General features: G+C 41.4%; 1 long non-coding RNA gene and 1 other non-coding gene across 4 annotated transcripts in view; one reads left to right on the top strand and one right to left on the bottom strand.

Moving 5' to 3' along the window:
• Window positions 1-22,231, bottom strand: part of LOC126066603 (uncharacterized) — a 238,198-nt gene extending 215,967 nt beyond the window's left edge. For 2 of the 3 annotated variants that reach the window (XR_007515200.1, XR_007515199.1), the window contains exons 1-7: window positions 21,281-22,231; window positions 18,242-18,491; window positions 17,625-17,847; window positions 15,476-15,684; window positions 14,827-14,968; window positions 8,996-9,136; window positions 852-961 (exon numbers count right to left, since the gene is read on the bottom strand). This is a non-coding gene — a long non-coding RNA (uncharacterized LOC126066603). The remainder of the gene's footprint in view (window positions 1-851; window positions 962-8,995; window positions 9,137-14,826; window positions 14,969-15,475; window positions 15,685-17,624; window positions 17,848-18,241; window positions 18,492-21,280) is intronic. The other variant, XR_007515201.1, reaches the window with a different exon arrangement.
• On the top strand, window positions 8,966-9,036 carry TRNAA-UGC (transfer RNA alanine (anticodon UGC)). The gene has a single exon. It is a non-coding gene; the product is annotated as a tRNA-Ala (tRNA).
• Window positions 22,232-22,602: the final 371 nt, after the last annotated feature.

Genomic DNA, 22,602 nt, shown 5'->3' with positions numbered 1-22,602 from the left:
TAAATTTAATTTCTGTTGTATTCACTTTGAATTTTATTTTCAACAATATCAGCCCATAATTGATTAGGAAAAAAATTTTTTTTTTTTTAATTTCCTCTGTTACTACAAATAGTTTGACAATCTCTGTCCTCAGGGGCACAATAGCTCAACTAAGAGTGACTAACATTTTTTGCTAAAACTGGGAAAGTCCCAGGCAAACTGGGACAAGCTGGTCACCCTAGAAGTGTTTAATGTGAAGAAAAAAGTAGCTTCATGAGAGACTAGATCAGATGAAGGTAAAGTAAAAATCAAAAAATAATAATAGAAAAGAATTTCTCCAAGATGAAGAGGGATTTTAGTCTTCAGCTCAAGAGGGTTCATTAGTGGTGAGTTAAAATTATTGAAAAGAGAGCCACAGCTAGCTATGTCCTGATGAATTTTCTTAAATTCCAAATCTCAAGAGAAAAAGTCCTACAAGATGATAAATACACAGCAAACTAAAATGAACAAAATAAATTAATAAAGATGTGAAACACACCACTTCATAAAGTCATGTTCCTTTAACAAAAAAAGATCTTTGCTTTAGTCTGAGGCTTTAAAAGCTTGCAAGCAGCCATCTAAGACACATCTATTGGTCCCATCCCATTCCGAGCAAAGGAGAATGAAGAAAATAAAAGACACAAGGAAAATATTGGTCCAAGGACTAATGGACCACATGAGCCACGGCCTCCACCAGCCTGAACCAAGAAGAACTAGATGGTGCCCGGCTACCACCACCAACTGCTCTGACAAGGATCACAATATAGGGTCCCGGACAGAGCGAGAGAAAAATGTAGAACAAAATTCAAATTCATAAAAAAGATCAGACTTACTGGTCTGACAGAGACTGGAGAAACTTCTGAGACTATGGGCCCAGGCACTCTTCTAACTCAGAACTGAAGCCACTTCTGAAGTCCACCTTTCAGCCAAAGATTGGACAGGCCTATAAAACAGTAACACATGTGAGGAACTTGTTTTTTGGATCAATCAAGTATCCAAGACCACGTGGGCAACACCTGCCCAAAAGCAAAGATGAGAAGGCAGGAAGAGACAGGAAAACTGGATGAATGGAAATGGGGAACCGGGGTGGACAGGGGGAGAGTGCTGACACAATGCGGGGATTGCAACCAATGTCACAAAACAATTTGTGTATAAATTTTGAATGACAGACGAATTTGCTCTGTAAACTTTCACCTAAAGCACAATAAAAACCAAAAAGATCTTTGTTTCAGCTTTATCAAGAGAGAAAAGAAATGAGGAAGAATTGTCCTTTATATGCAAATATAACCATAAGGATAAAAAAGAAAGAAAACAATACCAAGGAAAAGTTAAAAAAAAAGTACGAACATGTTAATATTAAGAATTAACTTAATGTTTTTTTTTTTTTAATTTGGCATCAAATTTGGCTCTAAAGTTCCTAGTTGCAGGTTGGAGGAGGTTAGGGATCACAATCATTAAAATCATTGTTATTAAAAAAAATAATAAATTGCTGTTATGATGACAAAGGAAGAAGCATATGAGTTACTCAGCAGGACATTTTTCCCCTGGTGCTGTAAGCTAAAACAAATTCTCTCAAAGGGTTTAATACTGGGGGCATCCTCAGTACCGTTTTTCACCAAATGTAGGAGTGAATGTCACATACCTGCTCCTTGCAGGGATCCTCGTTAAAGTCAGTGGAGGGTTTCAAGACGGATAAAGACACTATAGCCTAAAGGCCTTATTTGATCCAAAGACAGAACTTAGAGTACCATAGAGGAGTCAGTGAATAGCATGCCACTAAGTGTTCTCTGAATATTATTTCTTGCAGCCAGGCTTGTTTGTTGTTGTTTGGTGCCGTCGAGTCTGTTCTGACCCTACGTACAACAGAATGAAACACTGCCCCGTCCTGTGCCATCCTCATGATGGTTGTTATGCCTGCGCCATCCTCACCATGGTTGTTATGCCCTATCCAACCAGCTACCCAAATTGCTACATCACCCCCTGAGACTCTGTGAATCATAGTTTATAAACAGCTATTCATAGATACAGGTATTTCCCCTGGGTATTTTATGTGAGGCTGCTAAAGGGCAACTTTAATTATTATTATTATTATTATTATTATTGCTTTGCTGAGGAAGGGCAGGGATGAGAGAGAGTCCACTTGGGAAGGAAGGCTAAAGACGTCCCTTGCAGAGAGGCAAAGAAAAGCCAACCTTTGAAGAAAGGCCTTCCTAAGGAACAAGGGCTATGTGGTCCTACAGCCTGCCATAACCAAGGTGCCAAGACTTGGTGCCAAGAATAAATACTGTAATCCTGGTTGATGAAGAGCAACAGGCCCCAAATAGATTTCAGGATGAAAGATCAAAAAACCGTCTACTTTTCTGTTTCTATGTTGCTGCTTTTCAAGCCTGCTTGTTGTTGTTAGGTGTAGTCGAGTCAGTTCTGACTCCTGGTGACCCTGTGTACAACCGAACAAAACACTGCCCGGTCCTGCACCACCCTCACAATTGCTACGCTTGAGCTCATTGTTGCAGCTGCTGTGTCAGTCCACCTGGTTGAGGGTCTTCCTCTTTGTCGCTGTTTAATAACAGATAATTTGAGGCCTCACAATGTGTGAAGAAGAAGTTACTCTGGTATTCTTCATTGCTGATTGAGGGTATATAAAAATTCCAGATTCAAATATAAAAATAAGGTGAACTTTGTGTACCCAACCCATTCAGGACTGATATTAGCATTGGACATCAAACTCATGTGAGATGGAGCTCTTATGTTTCACGTAATAAATATTATTTTAGAAGTTTCCATATACTTCTTATAGAATTTGACATTTTTATTAATTTTATTTCTCTTCTGGCACTCTCAGAGCCCTGGTGGTGCGGTGGTTAAGAGCTCGGTTACTAGCCCAACGGTCAGGAGTTCAAATCCACCAGCCGCTCCTTGGAAACCCTATGGGGCAGTTCTACTCTGTCCTGTAGGGTCACTGTGAGTTGGAATCGATTCAACGGCAACAGGTCTGGCACTCTCAATAAATTTAATAAATATTATAACTTATATTCATTAATGCAAAATGGAATTCTTTTTTTTAACCGAGTGTATTGTTGAAATACCCAGTCCTAATAATTTGAACATAGAAAAACTTTTTTCACATGCAATATGTTTGAAAAAGCAAAAATCAGACTGCAAATCAAGTGGAGTGATACTTGTGATACTTGTCCTGGCTCCATAAAAATTAGTTTTCTTCTCTATAGTATCATCACATAAACCTGGTTTCAGTTTGATAAAAGTGTTGGAGGAATAAGGGAGCCACAGTCTTTCTTTTCTCATATTCAGTATTTAGAAGTACAGCAAGGAAGAAAAAAGGAAGGCTTACAGAGGCTGTACTGAGAATCAGGCTCTATGTTATATGTTACTCATGTAAGAAAGGCTCCTATTTTCCTAACACATTTAAACATATGTAAAGTGACTCAAGTGTCTACCTTATTATCAATGCATTTGCCTCTTGGGAACTGTCATGGATTGAACTGTGTCCCCCAAAAATGTGTGTCAACTTAGCTAGGCTATGATTCCCAGTATTGCATGATTGGCCACCATTTTGTCATCTGATGTGATTTTTCTATTTGTTATAAATCCTACCTCTATGACGTTAATGAGATGGGATTAGAGGCAGTTATGCTAATGAGGCAGGACTCAATCTACAGGATCAGGTTGTATCTTAAGTCATTCTTTTGAGATACAAAAGAGAGAAAGGAGAAGAGAGACGGGGGGGCCTCAGACCACCAAGAAAGTAATGCCAGGAGCAGAGCTCATCTTTTGGACCTGGGGTTCCTGTGCAGAGAAACTCCTAGACCAGGGGAAGATTGATGACAAGGACCTTCCTCCAGAGCCAGCATAGAAAGAAAACCTTCCCCTGGATTCAGACTTCTAGCCTCCTAGACTGTGAGAGAATACATTTCTCTTTGTTGAAGCCACCCACTTGTGGTATTTCTGTTCCAGCGGCACTAGATGACTAAGATAGGAACTATCTTACATTATATCATCATCCACCCTAAAACAGTGTCTTTATCCCTGTTTTTATCTTTATTGACTCCTAATCGTGACATATCAGTTTGGTTGGTTATATCACTATCACAGTTACGTCACCTTTTCAGAACTTCATTTCATATCCCTTGGTACACTAAAATTGTAAAATTCAGTTTGTCTGTCCCTCCATCTGCTTGCTGCTGCTAAACCTCCAATCTTTATTTTATTTTATTTTTACATTAATTGACTTACAATTATGTAAGCATGCCTTACTTAAGTTTTATTCTATGTGGGGAAAAACAGACAGAAAGCTGATGAAATGAGCATCTTTAATCATCAGGCCCCAAGGTTAACCCTCTAGAAGAATGGAATCTCATTAAATTTATAACACAGAGAAGCATTCCAGTGCAAGAATGTTTTCTGGGTCTCTCAACTCGTTCTCTTTATAACTTTGCCTCAATATTTCAGACAGAGACAGTTAAGCAATTGTCGAGAGGCCTGCACAACTTGGAAATGGTGCCTCCCTCCCTAATGATCTATGGCAGTTGTATTGCACACGGATTGCACAACAAAGCTTTCCATTTTCCTCCTTTTTTTTTTTCTTTATCATGTGCCAATTAGGCCTTTTCTTCTTCTTCTTCTTCTTCTACTTCGCTCCCTTAAAACCTCACCCTTCTCATCTCTTATGCTTTTATCTACCTGACATGAAAAAAAAAAAACCCCAAAAGAAAGCAAGTTACTAACTACATGCCCCAAAGCCCCAAATAAACATGATATAATTAGCCACATAAACATGAATAAACATGATATAATTAGCCACATAAAGACGACCTACATCTCCTGCCCTGAAAGCCTTCCAGCAATTTACACACCAAAGCTCGAGTTTTCTGCAAACATTTCCCTGGAAAGGTCCCTGAACGGCATGTGATCTTTCCACTGTCGACAAGCTTCCTTGATCAGGTGTCACCCAACTGACCTGCTTTTCTCCACCTTTATTCTCAAGACAATGTTGTCTCAACAGACAATCCACTAAGTCCTGGTTTCACTTCACTGAATTTCATTCGCAGCCCTATCCCCACACAAGTCCTGCCACATGCACTCGTTGCTCACATACTTTTTATTATCCCCTGGTGATTCTCATCGGGCCTCTTTGTGGCCGTGAAACTCCATGGTCATTTCCCCCCAGTGTTCTCCTCCAATACTCTGGCTGTATGGAGCTTGGCTTCAGGTTACTCATCATCTCAACTGCATTTTTAGTCTCCAGTTGGCTGGGAGCCAGTCCTCTGCTCTCTGTCCCATGCTCACCTTGTAAGCTACCTATCCAAGTCATCATCTTTATTCACATTTCTTTCCCTATTGAGAAAATAAACCCAACCAGAGGCAATGAAGATGCATGACAGGGGGAGAAAAGCACAGGGACTTAGGGATGCTTTTAAATCATAGAATCTAAGAGCAGAAGGCACCCTAGATGCCATCTAGTCCAGTTTCTTCGCTTTAGAGATGAGAAAGCTGGAACCTCAGAGTCTAAAGCTACAGGAGGTTCAAAGGAATTACCCTCAGAGCTGCTGGAAGAGCATTTCTAAGTGGTTCAAATCACTGACTTTGGAATCATACAGATCTGGGTTCAAATCCCAGCTGGCTGGTCTTACGCATTTAGTTTAAGCTCTCTGATCTGCAATATTTTTACCTATTAAAATGGGATGGTAACACCTATCTTACTGGGCTGTTCAGTAGGGTATACAGTTGTCATTAATTATTAACTAGAATCCAGCTCTACTGACTTTTAGGTAAATGCTCTTTATAAGGTAATGCTGTTATTACAGTGGTAGGGCCAGTCTTCCAAGATTTCATTTCTAATCTTTACTAACGGTGGTGTGACTGTGAACAAATTATTTATGAAGCTGTGCTTCAGTAGATTAACCCATATTATAAAAAAAAAAAAAAAACTAGTGCCATCGAAAAGCTAATAATAATACCTAGTACAGTGAAACCTGTGAGAGCCAGAACTCAATGGAACTGCCTTGTTTTTCTGGGTCTCCCAGGCTTTCCGCCTCTGACAGGGTGCAGTCTTACCACTTTTCTATCCCTCTCTACTAGTGGAAAATATTTGAATTTTCCTCTTCTGACAGGTTTCCACCTTACACAGGTTCCAGCTCTTGCAGGTTTTACTGTATATAGGTAGCTGTGAGGATTAAACAGTAATCTTTGTAAACACAGCATTTCACACAGTGTCTGGCAGAGAGGAAACAACAAAACATTGAATAGTTCCATGAAGTCACAAATACCTAGAACAAATACATGAATGGTCAGGATAACTTCCCTACACATGCCCCCAGAAACAGATCCAAGTATATACTTGATTCTCCTTGGTCCACAGTGCCCACGTTAATTCATCCAAAAAAGCCCAAAACCAAGCCCGTTGCCACTGAGTCAATTCCAATTCATAACGACCATACAGGACAGAGTAGAACCACCCCGTAGGGTTTCCAAAGAGCAGCTGGTTGATCCAAACTGCCAACCTTTCGGTTAGCAGCTGAGCTCTTAATCACTGCGCCGTCAAACCAGGCCTTAACCGACAGGTAGCATTAGAGCCTGTGGAGACAGAAGAAAAGATGTTTTCCCACCAAAGCAACACTATGACCAAAGAAAAGCGCAGAGAAAGCACACAGCACGTCTCTTAACTGCTGAGTAATTAATTCCAATTGGCCTTCCCTCCTGTAGTATCATCCCCTCCTGTCTATTGTCTTAGCTTCTGCCAGAAGAGTCTTCTAAAATACTAATTTGAATATGATTAGGATCCTTCCCATTGAACAGTTCCCTCTCAAATTCAGCATAAAGTCCCACCCCCTTTGTAAAACCTTCCAAGCCTGGCACCATCTCTGCCTGTCTTGCCAGCCTCAATTCTTGCACTCTGCCAGTTGCCCTCCCCTGAACCATTCGCACTTCTCTGAGTCATCTCGGTCACCTTCAGCCCTTTGCATGGGCTGTTTCTGGGCCAGCAACACTACATCTCTTACTTGGACTTCAAGACTCAGCTCAGAGGTTGCTTGTAGGAAGTCTTTGGTGAAACCCTTTGCCCACTCCCAGCACCCCCACCCAAGAGCAGAGTTCCCCCTCTTTTACCTCAAGCCCAGCTGGTAACACATGGTATCCCATCTTTGTATCTTTCTCTCTCTAGAATGCCAGTGTCCTGAACAGAGGCTGGACCTCTCATAGTGCCCACTGTGTGCCAGGCACTGTTGTAGCAACCGGGAATACAAAGAAGAAGGGAGACATAGTCCTTGATGTCACAGAGATTCAGTCCATTGGGCTAAGTCAGACAGTTTACAAATAGATAAAGGCATAGATAAAAATGTTCAGATAGCGACAAGCGCTAGGACGATAATAAAACAGAGCAATGTGCTAAAGAGTAGCCAGGATGGGAGAGACGACATGAGATGAAGTGGTTTAACCCTGGCATTTGAGCAGAGAAGGGATGAGGAGCCCACCAGCTCTGGGAATATCTGGGGCAAGACTGTTCCAGGCTGAGCAAACAGTAAGAGCTCATAAATGATTTTTGAGTGAAAGAAGAGATCGGTAGGGATCTAGTTCAAGGATGTAAAGGGGACTCAAACTCCTCCCATACAGAAATCAGAATTACACCAACATTTTAGTTTGGGAACATAAGACAGGGAAAAGCAACAAACTTATCAGGTCCATTTCAGACTGGGGGATTTGGGGGTGGTGGTCAGGGGCTAGGCTGCACTAGTGACCTGAGGGTGAAGCAGCTTTCTATAAATTAACATTTCCTGAAGGATTTATTCTAGAAACACTAGACTACTCCCTGGAGTCACCATGAAGTCTCAGTCTGGGAAACACTGTACCTCTTAACTCTTTCCCCAACCCTTCTACCACCAGGGCAATGACAGTGTACTTTAGCATATTACAGGCTCTGATAGCCCAGCATTTGGGACGTCTGGTTAACTTGCTTGAACCTATCATACTCCAAATTAACTTGACCACCGTATGTTTTTGGTTGTGTTTTTCTAAGCATAACACTGCTTCCATCCCATGAACCAGCATTTTGTGAAAAACGCTTTGGAAAGCCCTGGGTTAAATCACTTTTCACAGCCCACAGGCCTTATAGCAGTAATTTCTAGCTTCAAGTTCCATTTTGTTCAGTGGAAACACTAAATGAATAAGGTAATATGATTTTCAGAAAGATAGAACAGGTAGTTTCATTTGCACACGAGAAAGTAAACGATATGAGAGTCAATGAATCGAATTTAACATTTATTTACCTCAAGATAATCTCAACGGAGCTAAAAATGGTTAATACATGTAAGGAAAAATATGTGTAAATATATACTAATATAATTCTGTGAAAAATAAGCAATCTAATCAGTAAAGGCTAGAGTCCAATTTGAATACATTTATATGCACTGCAGACTAGTCGGGCTTTTAAATGAAAATTAGTAATTTCTGCTCAGCCAAGAACAAAAAAACTAAGTTTACTCCTCACAAACCCATCTTGATTATAACCATTTTAAATGGTAGAACTATTAAGCACTTTAAGATTAATTCTAAAAAATTAAATACATTATATTTTATAATAATATAGATACTTAATGGAGGAAAAAAATCGATGTCAAAGGCTAATTAACACCACTGACACTCTGCAGTAGCTGAGAATAAGTTCCCCCAGTACCAGGCTATATTTAAAGTCCATTTAAAGTCCATTTGGAAAACTGGCTTTACACTTTCCAATTCATTCTATCCTAATACATCTAACCCTACCAAATGGTTGTTCTAATCATATGAAAATGTTAAATATCAATCATAAAGCAGCACTCTTACAATTTGTGTATTTTCTGTATGTTATACAGCAATAAAATTTGTATTTATTATATATAATTATTATTCCTGTTATAAACATAGGAATATTTCCATGAGAAAGTGTTATATGGGTGCATTGGTGGCTCAGTGGTAGAACTCCTACCTTGCACGCAGGAGACTTGGGTTTGAATCCCAGCCAATACACCTCATGCGCAGCTACCACCCATCTGTCAGTTGTGAATTGCGTGATTCAGGAGAGGTCATGGAACGAGGGATGTCATTGCTGATGTCAGATGGCTCCTGGCTGAAAGCAGAGAATATCAGGAAGTTGTTTACCTGTGTTTTATTGACTATGCAAAGTCATTTGACTGTGTGGATCATAACAAATTATGGATAACATTGTGAAGAAGGGAAATTCCAGAACACTTAATTGTGCTCATGAGGAACCTTTACATAGATCAAGAGGCAGTTGTTCGGACAGAAAAAGGGGATACTGATTGGTTTAAAGTCAGGAAAGGTGTGTGCAAGGTTATATTCTTTCACCATACCTATTCAATTTGTATGCTGAGCAAATAATCCAAGAAGCTGGACTATATGAAGAGAACAGGGCATCAGGATTGGAGGAAGACTCATTAACAACCTGCGATATGCAGATAACACAACCTTGCTTGCTGAAAGTGAAGAGGACTTGAAGCACTTACTGATGAAGATCAAAGACCATGTCTTCAATATGGACTACACCTCAACATAGAACAAAAATCGTTACAACTGGACCAATAAGCAATATCATGATAAATGGAGAAAAGATTGGCACTGTCACAGACCACATTCAATGTCCATGGAAGTAGAAGTCAATAAATCAAAACGCACATTGCATTAGGCAAATCTGCTGCAAAAGACCTCTTCAAAAGCCAAGATGTCACCTTGAAGACTAAGGAGTACCTGAGCCAAGCCAGGGTGTTTTCAATCACCTCATATGCATGTGAAAGCTGGGATGATAAATAAAGAAGACCGAAGAATTGACACCTTTGAATTGTGGTGTTGGTGAGGAATACTGAATATACCACGGACTGCCAGAAGAATGAACAAATCTGTCTTGGAAGAAGTACAGCCAGAATGCTCCTTAGAAGTAGGGATGGTGAGACTTCATCTCATGTACTTTGGACATGTTATTAGGAGGAACCGTCCCTGGATAAGGACCTCATGCTTAGTAGAGGGTCAGCAAAAAAGAAAAAGATCCTCGAAGAGATGGATTGACACAGTGGCTGCAACAATGGCCTCAAGCATAACAACAATTGTAAGGATAGCACAAGACTGGGCAGTGTTTCGTTCTGTTGTGCGTAGTGTAACTATGAGTCCGAACTGACTCGACGGCACCTAACAATAAGATGCTGAACAACTTTCAGCGGAGCTTCCAGGCTAAGACAGACTAGAAAAGGCCTGGCAATCTACTTCTGAAAATCAGCCAATAAAAGCCCCACGGGCCACAATAGTCCGGTCTGCAACCAGTCATGAGGATGGAGTGGGAACAAGCAGCATTTCCATTCCCTTCCACTGTGTATGGGGTTGCCATGAGTCGGGGGTAGCTCTATGGAAGCTAACGATAACAACATCATAATGTTAAATAAAAAGAAGGATGCAAAGTCCTAGAATGAACACCCCCATCCCTAGTTAAAAGGACAAGGACAGGGACAGCAGGATGAACATATAGAAGACGGAATGGAGTGGAGTGGAGCGGAGTGGAGAAGCTATTCTCTCTGAGGGTTGAGCCTTTTATTTTATTTTTTGTACTTTTTCTACATTCCCTGGATTTCCTTAACTGAACATATCACCATTGCAGTAAAAAAAGATAAATATTATCTACACATTCCTGCCAGGATTTATGCAAAAAGAATAAACCAAACTTACCAACATACCCATTGCCTTCAGGTCAGTTCCAACTCACAGTGATCCTGTAGGACAGAGTATAACTTCCCCATAAGTTCCAAGGAGCAGCTGGTAGATTTGAACTGCTGACCTTTTGGTTAGCAGCCGAGCTCTTAACCACAACAGTTTCTACACCAACATAGGGGAAAAACAAAACAAACAAATTCTTTGCTGTCTAGTCGATTCCAATTCACAGCGACCCTATAGGACAGAGTAGAACTGCCCCATAGGGCTTGCAAGGAGCGGCCGATAAATTCCAACTGCTGAGCTCGTAACCATTGCGCCACCGAGGCTCCAGTCAAGCAAAAGAGCCCTAGAAAATCGAGTCAAAACATCAACCAGATATGAAATCTGTATTTCACGATATGAAATAAATATTTTATATTTATATGTGTGTATATATATATATATTTTATATATATACATAGCCCTACTGGCACCGTGGAGCCCTGGTGGTGTAGTGGTTAAGAGCTCTGCTCCTAACTGAAAGGTCAACAGTTCGAATCCACCAGCTGCTCCTTGAAAACCCTATGGGGCAGTTCTACTCTGCCCTACAGAGTCACAGTGCGTAGGAACCGACCTGAGGGCAACGGGTATGTTGCTAAGTCTGGTTTATTCTTTTTGATTGAGGAGCTGTGAATAAACGTGGGTAAAGTTGGCCAGGAAACCCTGGTGGCCTAGTGGCTAAGAGCTACAGCTGCTAACCAAGAGATCAGCAGTTCAAATTCTCCAGGCGCTCCTTGGAAACTCTATAGGGCAGTTCTACTCTGTCCTATAGGGTTGCTATGAGTCGGAATCGATTTGACGGCAGTGGGTTTGGGTTGGGTGGTTTAAATGTGGCCAACAAATGACTCTTTCTTCAGTACTGAAACTTCTTGCTGTAGAACCATCGGAATAACTGCCTCATTTTGGCGGTAAAATCTGGGCGTATCAGTAGCTCACCTACCACTCGAACAGCAGATTAGTCCATTTTTCTTCAAAAGTAAGAAACAGGTGAAAGAGTGTTTTCTTATCCTCTTCTTTCCCTTTTTCTTCCTCTTACATTGTCTGTTCTTCCACCTCTCTCCCTTTCTTCTGTCTTTTCCTAGGACTGACTTAGGCTGCCCTGGTGGGCTACTCTTCTCCCCTTTCTCCTAACTGGCCTCAGTCCTGGGGGTGCAGGTGGGGCTGGAAAGTCCCAGTCCTGGTTCTCCTGGCGTTCTGGATTCACCAGCTGAAGCGGTGCCCCCACCCCCTTAGAGCTGAAGACTTGCTCTAGTCGCTCTAAAATTGGAAGTTGAAAGAGGGAAGGAAAAGCAATTCTGTTTCTTCTTCCCACCCCAGCTCCACCCCTTTCCCTCAATCCCTCCCCCAGGGCCTAACTATGGGTCAGAACGAAGGCAGCTGCCCCCACCGGGAGGCGGGCAGGCTCACGCCGACCAAGCTTTCCACACGGTCGGTCACAGAGCAGTGGGGAAAAGGGAGGGGTGACGCAATTTCTAATCGCCCTGCTAGGAGTGGGGGACCAGAAAGTTATGAGAGAGAAAAAATCCCGACGGTGGAATGGAGCTTGCATCAAAGTGAGAGTGGCCCTTCTCGCTTACAGTCATATAAAGTGCGAACCAGGAACTGTGCCTGTTGCGAAAGAACAATAAATGACTGTCCGAATGAGGTGATGTATGTAGCCAAGTGGTGTGAAAACCTTGAAATTATCCAAATAACAGAGATTACGAATATGATTTTAGATGCTCTAGGGACTTCCGGAGCCACTTGTGTCTTTCAAAGGGGTACGAAACCTCAGGAAAATTCACAGGGATCCTAGAAATTCCCCCAGCAGAAACTCCGAAACCTACATCTAGAGTTTCCACTTCACAGGGACTAGGAAGGTAGGTGGGGACAGGGGGAGTTTCCGCGGGGTCTGGCAGAGGAGAGCAGAAAGGTCAGCTCCTCCCAGCCTGCAACTGTCTGAAATCCCCTCCATGTCAACAGGAGGCTGGAAGACTCAGGGCACCCAGGATGAGACCTCAGGCCAGAGCCAGGGAATGGAGAATTGCCCTGCAGGGACTGAGGGAAGCTGCTTTTCTGATCCTGCTGTTTTACCAGCCCCCCAGCACAGAAACATGGCAAAATTAGATAGGGAGGTAAGAAAATGGCCTGAGGATGCCACTAAAAAAACCCAGTTGTTGTGGAGTTGACGTCTACTGGTGGTGACCTCATACGTGTCAAGAGCAGAGCTCTTCTCCATAGGGTTTCAGTTGCTGACTTTTCAGACATAGATAGCCAGGTCTTTCTTCTGAGGTGCCTCTGGGTGGACTCCAACCTCCAACATTTGTTAGTGCTTGGGGGCTGATGAGATTCAACTATTTGATACCTAAGGGGCATGTAGGGTGGGGTAGAGAACAAAATGATTTGATAAGAAATCTGTAAAGGCAGATGAAAGGGACAAGATAGGAGATGTACACATTGTACAAGTGCTACCTGTAGAAAAGTGCTTATCAGCAGGAAGAGAGGCACTGAAAAAAAAAAAAGTGGGTAAGGATAAAGACCAAAAAGAAAACCAAACCCGCTGCTGTCAAGTCGATGCCAACTCATAGCGACCCTATAGGACAGGGTAGAACTGCCGCATAGAATTTCCAAGGAGCACCTGGTGGCTACAAACTGCTGACCTTTTGGTTAGTAGCTGTAGCACTTCACCACTACGCCACCAGGGTTTACCAGAAATAGAGGAGGAAAACAGTCTCCGAAAGAGCGGAATTCACTTCTGACCACAAACGGAGACCCAGATGGAAAGGAGATTCAGACAGTGTCCAGGCCCAAGCGTTACCTAGTTTGGGGTGCCGTAATTATACTGGGTTGAGGGTTTTCTTTTTTAAAATAAATGAACCATCAATGAACCAAACTATTTTTTAGAACTTTTTATTATGGAAAATTGAACTTACAAAAAAAGTAAATGGAATACAGTAATGGCCTCTACAGACATATTGCTCTAATCCAGCAATTCACAAATCCTGGCCAGTCGTGCCTCATCCAGCCTCCATCCATTTCCACCCTTCTCATATTAGTTTAAAGCATATTCCAGACACTGTACCACTCTATCCATAAATATTACCATATCACTAAAGGATAATTATTTCTTTTCTTCTTTTAAAAATAACCACAATATCATTATTATAGCTATAAAAATTATTTCGTAATGTCATCAAACATCAGTGGATAGTTTAAAGTCATCTCTACCTTAAATCCTCTCCTACGGCTGTACCCACAAGTCCTTACACATTTTAAAATAATTTGGCAGTGCGAGAAAAACTTTACAAGAGACTGGATCGGGAGGTAAAACTGTTTGAGGAAATCTGGGAAGGACAAAGAGACCCAGCAAGAGAGGTGGTACTACACAGTTGCCCATATGGCAGAAGCTGGGAAGTAGAGACCAGATATCCTGTAAGACTCCGTACAAAGCTCTAGAAGAGCCTGCGGCAATCACTAGACGTCAAAAAGCCAATATCTGAACTGCTCTCTGTGACAGCAGAGAATTTTTTTTTTAAGGTCAGCATTTCGAATACACCAGGCGCTCCTTGGAAACCGTATAGGGTAGTTCTACTCTGTTCCTATGGGGTCGCTCTCTATGAATCAGAATCAACTCCGTGACAATGAGTTTTTGAGGAGCCCTGGTGATAAAAGGGTTAAAATGCTCAGCTGCTAACTGAATGGTTGGCGGTTGGAATCCGCCAGCCACTCTGTGGGAGAGAGATGGGCAGTCTGCTTCTGTAAAGGTTGATGGCCTTAGAAACTCTACGGGCAGTTCTGCTCTGTCCCATAGGGTCGCTATGACCAGAATTGACTTGACGGCAGTGGGTTTGGTTTTTTTGGTTTAAGTAATGGGAAAAAGAATGTTCTCTATCCTGCCTACCCCAGCAATTATGAAGGTTCTGATGGTGTGTCCTCGACAGTAAAAACTTTGAGCGAACACCACAGAGTGTTTGTAAATGACACATGCAGCCTATTATACTCATATATTATATACATCAAAAGATATTTTAAAAACTGATACTTTTACAGGATGAGATAAAAAAGTAGAAACAGAGTTCTCACATTGTTTCTACACCCCAGCAGATTTTCACGGGCCCCTCACTTTGGAAATCACTGTGTTGAATTCTCAGAGTTATCTCAAGAGAAGCCTGAAGTCGGTGACTATGAAGTCAGGTGTGGTGGTTGAAAATGAGCCTGGCGACACCTGTATAGAGGACAGAAAAGGTCAGTGGTCCCAACCCTGTTGTAGGAGTCAGGTTTTTTGAAGTGTAAACACTCAGGTCCCACCCCATGCCAGATCAAATCAGTAATTCTGGGGGCGAGGTCTGGGCACAGAGATTTTTTTTAAATTCCCCAGGTGATTCTAATGTGCAGCCAGGGTTGAAAAACCACTGGTACAGGTGTTCAAATAAAACTGCTGGTTAAAGCCAGTATATTAATTCTCTCTAAAAAGTGCTTTATTCTACTACTTTCCCATCTAAGAGTGGAAAAATGTTTCACTTCCCACGTAAAAAAAAAAAAAAAGGGTGCAGGGAAGTGAGAAGAAAGAGAAGGGAAATAAATTTTAAAGTGAAAACCATACCTAATGAACTAATAGCTCTCCTCAGAAAAGGGTGGTTTTCACTACCGTATTCCACGTACTAAGGTATTATATCTTAAATGGCTCCAATATTTTGACAGACCTTATTTTCATTTAACCAAAAGCACTTACCCTCTTAGGTTATTAAAATCATTTAATGACTATTTCATATTGCCATCGTAGTTATTTCAAATGTCAAAATAATTGATTCCGGCTACTTCCATTTTCCTTCTTTTTGATCAAGTTTCTCTCCCCGCTGCGGGGGAGGAAAAACAAGTCTGACCTTAAAAAAAATAAAAAAGCATTTTCTGTCTTTGAGGAACTGACTTCATCGAATTATCCTGGAGGGGAAAGCAAATACAAATATGTGAACTACAAGCAGGTGGGAAGCAAAATTCTCCACAATGAATGACACACCGAATCCCACAGGGAAATATGCACCACAATACATTCTTTCCTGCGCTTCCTGCCTGAGGAACACTAAAGACCAGCAAAAAGTCTTGCAGAAATTATTTCCTCAACTGATTTAGCATAGTTATTTGGTTTTTTTTATTTGGTCAGAATGTAAAATCAGCGTCAAATCCACACTCGTATACTGACAAATGTTTATGTGTCTAATCACAACTACCACTTGGCTCCTTAAAATGAAGGTTAAAAGAATCTTGAGCTAGATCCCATTTTATCACAAGCCTGGAAGGCTGAAAATGATGTAGCAAAGCTATCGATTCATTCATCTAAATGAAAAGCCTATAAAATACCAGAGATCGTTAGCCACGTCATTAAATTTCACCATTTTACCAATTCCACAAAAGTTATATTGATATTATCTTTTTTTTAACTTTTTTAAAAAAATATGTTTTATTGTGTTTGTGTTGAAAGTTTACAGAGGAAATTAGGCTCTCATGTAACATATTGTTAAATTCTTTGGAGCCCTGGTGGCACAGTGGTTAAGAGCTTGGCTGCTAACCAAAAGGTCAGCAGTTCCAATCTACCAGCCGCTCCTTGGAAACCCTCTGGGGCAGTTCTACTCTGTCCTATGGGGCCCTATAGGGTTGGTATGAGTCACTCGCTGTGAGTTGGAATTGACTCAACAGCAATGGGTTTTTGGATGCATATTGTTCAGTGATGCTGGTTACATTCTTCACCGTTAACATTATCTTTTGTGCTAAAAGCAAAGTTCATCATCTTCTACAGGATACTTTAAGAAAATAAAATGGCCAATCTAAGCTTATTTTATGATGTTTAAAGAGACTACAACGAGCTTGTTCCACAAATAGCCCTTATATAAATTCTGAGAAGTCACAAAAGGACTGTGTGTTGGTAGCACATACCTACTATAGATGGCATTGTGCGTTAGACTGGTCACAAGAAGTATTTACCAAATTGGGGGGTAGGTCATTACAAAGGACCTACTAAGCTCCACCTGCTAACCAAAAGGCTGGCAGTTTGTACCCACCAGGCACTCTTTGGGATAAAGATGTGGCAGTCTGCTTCTGTAAAGATTACAGCCTTGGAGGTCCTATGGGGCATATCTACTCTGTCCTATAGAGTGGCTATGAGTTGGAATTGGTCTCAATGGCATCTGACAACGACAGGTTGTCACAACAAACTCCAAGTTAGGACAGATAGGCTGGGATCAGTTAAGTAATGTTGGCTCTTCCATTTCAATTCAACAATTAATATAGTTTTACGATTTTGTTTAGTATTTTAGGTTTTTAAATGGTTTATCATTATTTATTATCCTCTCCTTGAGATGCTTATTTCCATAGTTCAGGACCTCTCACCTGGACTACTCCTAGCTAGTCTCTCGCCTCACTGTAGACCATCCTCCCTGTCAGCAGTGTTCTTCTGACACTCTTAACACCTTGTACCTGCTTTTATGCCATTCTTATCACCATTGTCTACTTCCACGTCTGGATTCCCCTCCCTCCCCCATCAACCCGAAAGAGGAAATGAACTCCTCCAGGGCAATTATAAGAAATCAATCAATAAATCAAAGATGCATTGCATTGGGCAAATCTGCTGCAAAGGACCTCTTTAAAGTGTTCAAAAGTAAAGATGTCACCTTGAAGACTAAGTGTTTTCAATCATCTCATATGCATGGGTAATCTGGACCACGAATAAGGAAGACCAAAGAAGAATTGACGCCTTTGAATTGTGGTGTTGGTGAAGAATATTGAATATACCATGGACTGCCAGAAGAATGAACAAATCTGTCTTAGAAGAAGTACAACCAGAATGCTCCGTGGAAGCAAAGATGGCGAGACTTCATCTCACATACTTTAGATGTGTTATCAGGAGGATCAGCCCCTAGAGAAGGACATCACACTTGGTAGAGTAGAGGGTCAGTGAAAAACAGAAAGACGCTCGATGAGATGGATTGACACAGTGGCTGCAACAATGGGCTCAAGCATAACAACGATTGTGAGGATAGTGCAGGACTGGGCAGTGTTTCATTCTGTTGTACGTAGGGTCACTATGAGTTGGAACCAACTCCATGGCACCTAAAAACAACAAGAGGGCAGTTAACTCTGGCAAAGTCATCTTGGTGTCCCCAGAGTCCAGTAGGTGCTCAATTCAAGGAACTGATGAATTCACCTGAGGAACGATTGAAAGTATTTCTGTTCTGTTTGAGACAGAGAAAACAGAATAACATAGGAACTCAATGCTCTTTCCCTAGATAAAGGTGCAGAATCTATTTTGCAATGAGCTAATTCCGGAAAAAATAAAAATGTTTACTGGCTGCATTTTTTAAATGTAAAAAATGAAAATATCTTTATTGAATGAAAGGCTTTCAGTGAGAAAATAGGCACTGTGTCCACAGCCACTAAATTGTTAATATCCAAGCAGATTTAAAAAGTATCAACATCAAAACAGAAAAGTAGACGGTTTTCTGACCTTTCATCCTGAAATCTATTTGGTGGCTATCACAAAGCTGGGTAAATGACAGGTTGCTCTTCATCAACCAGGATTATGGTATTTACTCCTGGCCCCAAGTCTTGGCACCTTGGTTATGGCAGGCTGTAGGACCTCATAGCCCTTGTTCCTCAGGAAGGCCTTTCTTGAAACGCTGGCTTTTCTTTGCCTCTCTGCAAGGGACGTCTTTAGCCTTTCTTCCCAAGTGGATTCACTCTCACCCCTGCCCTTTCTCAGCAAGGGAAAAAAAAAAGAAAGTTGCTCTTTACCAGCCTCACATAAATAATACCCATGGGAAATACCTGTATCTATGAAGAGCTGTTTATAAACTATGATTCACAGGGTCTCAGGGGGTGATGTAGCAATTTGGGCGACTGGTTGGATGGGGCATGTTTTGACTATTCTACCATCTCCAGGCCTTGAGCATTTCTGAACTCTTCTCATGGTACTAGGCCCCATGTAACACATAAACATTCAAGTTATGTCTACAAGACATCAAAATAGTTATCTAATTTGAGCAACTCAATTATTTTTAAAGCATAACCATCTAGGGTACAAGAACCAGTTGTTTTAATTAGATATTTAAATATATATATTAATTCCCTACCTGATTATGTTAGAGTTTAATAAACTCATTGCCGTTGAGTCAATTCGGACTCATAGTGACCCTGTAGGACAGGGTATAACTGCCCCATGGGGTTTCCAAGGAGCGGCTGGTGGATTCGAACTGCCCACCTTTTGGTTGGCAGCCGAGCTCTTCATCACTGAGCCACCAGGGCTCCAGAGTTTAGTAGATACCATCATAATATGATTCAAATGGTTACTGCTCAGAACCCGTGGAGAGATTACTACCTCAGAGGGGACAGAACTGACATTTTTTGAGCATCTGCCAGGTGCTTTACAGACATAATTTCATTTAATCACTCAGCACTGCTGTGAGGCAGGTATCACAAAACCCATTTTACAGATGAGGAAATTAAGGTGCAGAGAGGTTAGGTCACTTTTCCGAGGTCACATAAATAACCACCGATGGACTTGGAATTTGACCTTAGGCCTTTGTGTCCACAAAGCCAGTGTTTTGTCCTTCTCACCACTCCTCTGCCAGAGGCCCACGGAGTCATAAGGAAGCCAGAAGATGACCAAGGCAATGCCCTTGGGCCTCACGAAGCATGCACAACCACGAAGTGTGGATGGTTATTCCCACACAGCTCCAGGAAAGGAAGTGCCACCTCTGTTTACAAACTCCTATAGCTCTGGTGGAACAGTGGTTAACAGCTATGGCTGCTAACCAAAAGTTTGGCAGTTTGAATCCATCAGCTGCTCCTTGGAAACTCTATGGGGCAGTTCTACTCTGTCCTAGAGGGTCGCTATGAGTTGGAATTGACTTGATGGCAATGGTTTGATTTGGTTTACAGCTCAGCCCTTACCAGGACACAGCAGCTAGCCAACATCTTGACTTCACAAACACAGCAGTCATCCTAAGACAAATTTCCCCACATTTGGATATTACTAGGCCCCCCATTATCTATACTTTTATGTAGTTAAAAATTTAATTTTCTTTCTTCAAATTAAAGTTCTACATGCAAGTAGTTTACAGAATCCAATATATAAGTTCGTTGTGAAAAAATAGCAGTCCCTTCCACTTCTCTACCAGCACCATTTTCCCCACTCCAAAGGAAACCACATTCAACGCTTTTAGCTGTTTTGTTTCATTGGATTTGTTGGTTGGCTGGTTGGTTGGCGTTTTTGCTGTTTACTTTTACAACTCTAAACCCATTGCCTTCCAGCTGATTCCGACTCGTGGTGGCTCCATGTGTGTCAGAGTAGAACTGCGCTCCACAGGGTTTTCTTGGCTGTAATCTTACGAAAATAGACCACCAGGTTTTTCTTCCACGGTGCCACTGGGTAGGTTCGAACCACCAACCTTTTGGTAAGTAGCAGAGCGCAAATCATTTGCACCACCCAGGGACTTTTCTGCAACTCTAAATATGCTGTGTGTGTTTAGGTTGCTGCTTTGGTTTTTCAGGTGCAGGCAGTTTCCATGACCTCTCCCTGCGGAGTTTGAGGACATAGCTTTGTTTCATCACACCATCTCCCTCCTCAGCACACACGTGCATCCCTCCCATCTCTTTATCCGCGCAATATCATTGAAACATCATTTTGGCTACATCAGTGCTTGCTGTTTCTATCACTGTAGGTATGTAAATGTTATTTATAGCTAAGCCCTGTGGTATATATGCTATAATTCTGCCTCCTCTTCTTTTCTTTTTTTTTGCTCAACTCTTTGTCTCCCTGGAGTTAGTTTTTGTTTGCCATGCCAAATATTCCATGTACTATTGCTAATTTAACCCCTAACTCACCATCAGCTGTTTAACCTTTTTCTGATAATGTTTAGACACATCAGAATTTTTCCAATTTCATCTTCTTTAAAAAGTGTCTCCTCTCATCTTGCCACAGGCATCACCTGGGCAGATGGCCTTGTACACCAGATATGTGCTTGGCACCTGAGCTCTTCCTTCCCTATCTCCTGGGAGTGTCTTTGGGCTGTCTCGTGTATCTTCCTTTTCTGCTTCATTCCTTCATCTTGGTGGAACACGTCTTCAAACAGCATTAGAGAACGTGTACGTGAGAGGTAAAAAATTTAGAGACTTTCCGTGACTGAAATGTTTTCACGTTCCCAAATTTCCATCCTTCTAATTGTTTTCTATATCCTCTGGATTTTATGTAATTTGTTGCAAATCTCTTAAACTGGTAGGCCCAAAACTGGCCAGAGTATTCCAGTAACAGCCTGAAGAATGTAATACAAGAATTACTTTGTGGTTCCTGAAATTGGTACTCTAAATCTCTTCCAGCCACAGATTGCAACTGTGTTATTGTACATCTGTCTTTCCTGCCTACACATGTTCCTGTTTAGGATTAACAACTCTCAATTTTGCCAAGGTCATTCTGAAATCCATTCTTATATTGTGAAGTGCTAATAACCCCATTCCTTAGCAGCCATAAACTGAGCCTCATACATACCATAGAGATTGCTGGTAACACATACCCATAAAGTACCGTTGGACCTTCAAACTTGCTGCCATCGCTTCTAACATCCAGTTCAAAATTATTCCAAACCGTTAAACAGTGGGAGCGCTTGACACATATGACTTCGCTGTTCCTTCGTTAAAAAAAAGAATGCTTTCGCAGTTGAGTTTTGAAGTGTCTGAGTCCTGAGGGCTGTATCCTGGTATATTTGCGAGGGCTTGCAAATCTACTTTCCAAAGGCTATTTCTCCCCCATTTAAAAAATTGAGCAGTGCTTCATTTTTTTTCCCAGACCTTAGGCATCAAATCTGTTAATAGTAAACAGGTATAATTAAAGAGGCAGCAAGGTGTAATGAAAAAACATTTGCTTGAAGGGTGAGGAGGCTAAGAACTTGGTGCTACTAATGCTTATCTGTGATCTAGTATTTGTTAATCCATCACATATGCATTGAGCATCTATTATGTTCCAGGTACTGTGCTAGGCATTGGAGATGCCCAGTGGAAAAGACTGCCATAGTCCCACCTCTTGTTTAATAGGGTCAACAGATATTGAGCAAGTAATAACACGTTGACGATTACAATAACTTAACCTATTGGACTCAGCTTCCTGGTGCGTGACATGAAAACAAGACTTCCACCTCATAGGTTCAAATGAGGCAATATAGTGGAAGAAATTTATAAGCTCTCTTTTTTGAGACAAGCTACAAGTATCTCCCACGAGTTTTTGATTTCCCAGGGGCAGGGCTATAGCTTACTCATCTTTGTAGCCTCAGCAACTAGCACCAAACAGCAACTAGCACCAAGCCCATTTCTGACAAGTCAGTTCAGACTCAGCGACCCTATAGGACAGGGCAGTTCCATAGAGTTTCCAAGGCTGTCATCTTTACAGAAGCAGACTGGCATGTCTTTCTCCTGAAGAACACCTGGTGGGTTTGAACCGTAGACCTTCCGGTTACCAGCCAAGCACTTTAACCACTGTGCCACCAGGGCTCACTAGCAACTAGCCTAAAAAAAAAAAAAAAATTTTTTTTTTTTTTAGCCTAGTGCTTGTCAATTTAGCAGGAACTCCAACCTTTGTCTGCTGAGCAAACAAGAAGTCCTAACGAAGATGAATATGTATTTTCACACAATTTAGTCTTTTTATTCTCTTACTAAGATTATTCAACCATTTGTGCACCTATGAATCTTATGCACAGAAAAGGGTGAAATAATACAGTAGTAAAACATTTCCACTGAGCATGAATTCATCACTGAGATATAAATGTTTGGATAACTGAGATATTACAACATCTAAATTTTCATCTATTCCATTTCACA

Source organism: Elephas maximus, chromosome 23 (assembly GCF_024166365.1).
Source record: "Elephas maximus indicus isolate mEleMax1 chromosome 23, mEleMax1 primary haplotype, whole genome shotgun sequence".
NCBI lineage: Eukaryota > Metazoa > Chordata > Mammalia > Proboscidea > Elephantidae > Elephas > Elephas maximus.
Note: the sequence above shows the minus strand (reverse complement) of the source record. Positions and strands in the feature narration are given on the sequence as shown.